Source organism: Bombina bombina, chromosome 9 (genome assembly GCF_027579735.1).
Source record: "Bombina bombina isolate aBomBom1 chromosome 9, aBomBom1.pri, whole genome shotgun sequence".
NCBI classification, from domain to species: domain Eukaryota; kingdom Metazoa; phylum Chordata; class Amphibia; order Anura; family Bombinatoridae; genus Bombina; species Bombina bombina.
Genome location: NC_069507.1, coordinates 59246724 through 59252723, shown reverse-complemented (window position 1 = coordinate 59252723; position 6000 = coordinate 59246724).

The following is a 6000-nucleotide window of genomic DNA, read 5'->3' as shown; positions in this document are numbered from 1 at the left end:
AAGGAAATAATAATACAATAAGGTTTTACTAAATGCTACTTTAGCCCTTATTTTAGCTAAAAATTATAGCTCAAGAGATGCACCGATTTACAGTTTTATTAAAGGGACATAATACTAAAATAAAATCTCTGTTTTAGCTAAAAGAGAATGTTTCAAAATGAAATATAGAGCTTTGCTTTTTGTGTTCCTGTGCTGAATAAAGCTTTTTTTTTGTGTGGGGTTGTCTCTGTTAGCCAGTTAGCAGTGGAGTCCTAGGGCTCAGTTGCAAATGATCACACACTTTCTGTTAGTTTCACCGTAAATGCATATGAAGCTCAACATTTTCCTTTTATGATTTAGATAGATCATGCGCTTTTAAACAACTTTCTAATTTACTTCTATTATCAATTTTTCTTTGTTCTCTTGGTATATTTTGTTGAAAAGCAGGGACATAAGCTTAGGAGCAGGCCCATTTATAGTAGTGTGGAGCAGACCCACACTACTATAAAGAAGAATATGCACAGATACTGATCTAAAATCCAGTATAAAACCTTTTAAAAACGCACTTAGAAGCTCCCAGTCAGAGGCGTAACTAGAAACCACAGGGCCCAGGTGCAAGAATCTAAGAAGGCCCCCCCCCCCCCAAAAAAAAAAAGCTGAATTTGAGACATATCTTTTTTATTTTTTTTTACATTTAACACAGAAAAAAAATGTGAATCAGATTACGTCTGCAAAAGGAGGTACCCTGTGCCCACAGTCTGTGAGATGGTCTGACCCCCTATTACTGTATATAGTGACACTATTTAACCCACCAGTACTGTATATAGTGAGTTAGTGACACAGTTTGTAATCTGCCGGTGAGATGGCTGGCCTGACCCTACCCGCCCCAGTACTTTATAAACTGACCACAGTAGTCTGTGACATGGTCCACCCCCCTGTACTGTATATAGTGGTACTGTATAGTGACACTGTTTACCCCCCCCCCCCCTTCTGTAGTAACAAGGTCTGTAGTTTGCTGGTTCTACAAAGATACACACACACATACATACATACATACATACATACACACACAGTCACATACATACATACACACACACACACACATACATGCATAAATACACACACACAGTCACATACACACATACATGCATAAATACACACACAGTCACATACATGCATAAATACACACACACACACACACATACATGCATAAATACACACAGTCACATACATACATGCACACACACACACACACATACATGCATAAATACACACACAGTCACATACATACATACACACATACACAGACATGCATAAATACATACACGCATACACACACAGACACATAAACACATACACACACACATACATGCATAAATACACACATAGTCACATACATACACACATACACACACACATACATGCATAAATACACACACAGTCACATACATACACACATACATGCATAAATACACACACAGTCACATACACACATACATACACATACACACATACACATACACAAAAACACCAATGGGTAAAACAGAAACACTAACCCCTGTAGTCAGAGTCACTAGTGAAGCATCATGTCACACTCACATGATATCAGTGCAGACAGTGGCAGGTCAACGTTTTTTATTGTAAAAAGAAGAAAAATATTTTTTTTTAAGCTGGGCCCCCACCCTTGGGGGCCCAGTCGCAATTGCGACCTCTGCACCCCCTATAGTTTCACCCCTGCTCCCAGTTTAGCACTTTTGATGAGGTGTGGCTGGGACACACAGTGAAAGGGGCTACGAAAACAGGAATAGCAGAAACTGCCCTCCTGCCCCCTTCCCTGAACATGGAAAGACAGATAACATAAACAGGAGCAAACAGGAGTCTGTAAACAAGCGTATACATCTGACATTGTGGGGCTTGAGTCTAAAAATCAGCACGATATTATTAAAAATAAGCAAAACTATACATCATTAGAAAAACACCCCCAAATGGGCTATATAAATGGATCAGCTACAAAACATTTATGCAATGAAAAATCTAGTGTACAATGTCCCTATATTTCCTGCAGCTGTCTTGATTAGAACAATGGCAAACCTCTTTGAGACACAAAGGAATTCAATGAAGAAATGATAACTATGAAAATCTGTGAGCTGATTGTCACAAGATGACATATCCTCAAGAAAAACAGCTTCCGTTGATTCATGCTGAAAGAGTGTTGCAGAATTGTTCACTATATTGCATTAGTGTCTATGGGATCGGCTGATTGATAATTTTGAATAGTCACGTTGATGGTTAAAGGCATTTGGCAAGATAAAACAGTGAGGCTTGTAAGGGTAAAATGCTTACAGAATATGTTGAGATCAGGGCTTCAAGAAAATACTCTGAATTTTATGCACTAGTGTTATTTAACTTTGTATTTTGAAATCACACTATATGTAAAATAAGATTTTTTTTATAAAAGATTTTTTTACAGAAGATTTTAAATGAAAATGTTACTGTGTAGTTTGAAATTTAATTTATCTATATACTTTTAATATGCATTTTAATTTGTATTATTAAAAATAACAATTGTAATACATAATTGTCAGATAATTAGATTAGATTAAATTTGTAGATAATCTAGTCTGAGTGGAAAGCATTAGCAAATTGGGCCTTATGTGACCTGATTTTTTAAAATTATTGAGAGAAATCGCACAAACTTTTTTTTAGAATAATATTGTAATGTTGGCGTCTCTCCTTCCATCCATAACCCTTAATAGAAACATAAACAGCTGTCAATCTAAAATTTATTTTTCTAAAACAATTTTTTTGAGAGAGCGAGCTTGCACAAATGCAGCAACAAAACTTTTTAGATAATCTCACCTGACCAGAGAGCCTTCAAGAATCTGGCCCTATGTGAGGGGATGTCTTCCAAAATGCAAACGAGTATGCTTAAAATTAAAACATACAAAAACTGAATATGCATATTTTTTTATTATATGCTTTCAATTAAATTCACTACAGTTACATTTATTTAAAGGGACATTAAATACATTGCATGTACCTTCTTTATTGATGCTGCCTTTTTGGAATCTGTTACACTGCAGGTATCTGAAGGAACATTATTATTATTATTATTTATTTACAAAGCGCCAACAGATTCCGCAGCGCTGTCCATGGGTACAAAGATAAAAGTACAGTACAATACAATATAAAAAACACCAAAGTTTAACAAACAAATACAGGGGGGAATTGAGGGCAATATTCCCGTAGGAACTTACATTCTAGATGGGTAGGAGGGTGAGAAACAGGAGGTGGGGACTGCAAAGGTGAGAATGAGTGTGGAATTCATTTGTTACTAATTTGGAGATAGGCTTCCCTGAACACAAAGGTCTTTAGGAAGCGTTTAAAGGAGGAAAGGTTAGGGGAAAGTCTGACAGCTCGGTGAAGTGTGTTCCAGATAGTTGGTGCCGCACGAGAGAAGTCCTGTAGTCTAGCATGGGAGGAGGTGATGGTAGAAGATGCGAGGAGCAGGTCATTGTTGGATCTTTGGGGGCGGGCTGGAGTATATTTGTTGATGAGTGAGGTCAGGTGGGGGGGGGCTGCGTTGGTGAGAGCTTTGTAGGTCAGGGTGAGAATGTTGAATTTAATTCTGCTGTGAATGGGAAGCCAGTGAAGGGACTCGCAGAGAGGTGCATCAGATACAGAGCGCCGGGAGAGGTGGATTAGCCTAGCAGAGGCATTTAGGATGGATTGAAGAGGGGAAAGGTGGGAGAGGTGGGAGAGAAGGAGGCCAGTTAGTAGGTTATTATAGTAGTCAAGTCGGGAAATTACCAGGGAGTGGATTAGCAGTTTAGTAGTTTCAGCACTCAGAAATGGATGAATTTTGGAGCTATTGTGTAGGTGGTTGCGACAGGAGGAAGAGAGCAATTGGATGTGGGTTATGAAGGACAGATTGGAGTCAAGTGTAACTCATAGGCAGCGGAATTGCAGTGATGGGGAGATAGTGGTGTCACCAACAGTGATTGAAAAGTTAGAAACTGGGGTAGAATTAGAGGGGGGGATTCGAAGGAGCTCAGTCTTGTACATGTTGATTTTTAGGTGGTGAGAGGCAATCCAAGAAGAAATGACAGATAAGCAGACACTGATGTGAGAAAGGACAGAAGGAGAAAGTGCAGGGGGGGATAAGTAGATCTGAGTATCATCAGCATAGAGGTGATAGTTGAAGCCATAGCTACTGATAAGTTTACCCAGTGAGGAAGTATAAATAGAGAAGAGTAGAGGACCCAGAACAGAGCCTTGAGGTACTCCAACAGACAGAGGCAATGGATAGGAGGAGTCGCCAGCAAAGGAGATAGAAAAGGACCTATTAGAGAGATAAGAGTGGATCCAGGAGAGGGCAGTGTCAGAGAGCCCAAGGGAGCTAAGAGTCCATAGGAGAAGGGGATGGTCAATGGTGTCAAAGGCAGCAGATAGGTCAAGTAAGATAAGTATTGAGTAGTGTCAGTTGTTTTTAGCAGAAAGATTGTTAGTAACCTTGGTGAGGGCAGTCTCAGTTGAGTGTTGGGGATGGAAGCCAGATTGCAAGGGGTCAAGCAATGAGTTAGAGGACAAGAAGTGGGTTAGGCGATTGAAAACAACTTTCTCCAGGTCTTTTGAAGTTAGCGGAAGCAGTGATATGGAGCGGTAGTTTACAGGAGAATTGGGGTTGAGGGAGGGTTTTTTGAGGATGGGGGTGACCTCTGCATGTTTGAAGGAAAATGGGAATGAACCGGTAGTAAGGGATAGGTTGAATATGTGAGTAAGAGCTGGAGTGAGGGTAGAAGACAGAGTACATATTAGATGTGAAGGGATAGGGTCAAGTGGGCAAGTAGTGAGGTGTGAGGAAGACAATAGGGAACTTACTTCATTCTCAGTGGTTGGGGGGAAGGTGCTGAGAGTGGTGGTGGGTGTGGCCAGGGCAGAGATGGAAGGTTGCAGTCTTGTGTTGGGATATTACTTCTGATGTTAAGTGTTTTGTTGAAAAAGTAGTCTGCCAGGTCTTGAGCACTAAAGGCAGATGAAGGGGGTGGTGCAGGTGGATAGAGGAGAGAGTTGAAAATGGAGACGAGACGTTTAGGGTTTGAGGAGCAAGTAGATATAAGAGAAGAGAAGTAGGTCTGCTTGGCTAAGTGAAGGGCAGATGAGTAAGAATAAAGAATGAACTTATAGTGGAGGAAATCTGGTTCAGAGCGGGATTTCCTCCAGGCACGTTCAGCAGCACGGGAGCATTTTTGCAGGTAGCGTGTTTGCTTAGAGTGCCAGGGTTGTAGCTCACGACGTGGGGTTTTGCGTATTTGGGGAGGAGCAAAAGTGTCAAGTGCAGAGGAGAGAGCATTGTTATAGTGGGTTGTAGCAAGGTCAGGGCAGGATATTGTGGAAGTGTGGGGGAGGCGTTTTTGAATAAGTTTGGAAAGTTGGAGAGGATCCACAATGTGCAGATTTCTACAGGTGTGGGGGCATTACTGCACATGCGCAAACATAATAGCACTGGAATGCAGTGAAAATTTATTTCAACATGGAGGAATCCACGACTAAAGGGAGGTGAGAGACTTCAAACACTAATCTCAATACTATGTTTATACAGGGACAGATTACAAGTGTAGTGCTAAGTTATCGCGTGCCCAATAATGGGCAAATTTGCCTGTTTATGGGTGCGGTAGCAATAAGCGCTCATAATATAACCAGAGGTGAGACCTCTGGTTAATTTTTTAAAAGTGCCCCAATTGGCCCCAAATTAAAGTATAGTTTGGCTGTAGGGTGTTTTGAAAACAAAAAGGGCACTGAAAAGTTCCTTTACATTGCCATCCAGGGGCGAAACTACAGGGGGTGCAGAGGTTGCAGGTGCGACTGGGCCCCTGAGGGTGGGGGCCCAGCTTAAAAAAAAAAAAAAGAATTTTTTTTTTTATAATTTTTTTTTATATCATGATATCATGTGAGTGTGACATGACTACAGGGGTTAGTGTTTCTGTTTTACCAATTGGTGTTTATGTGTGTGTGTATGGT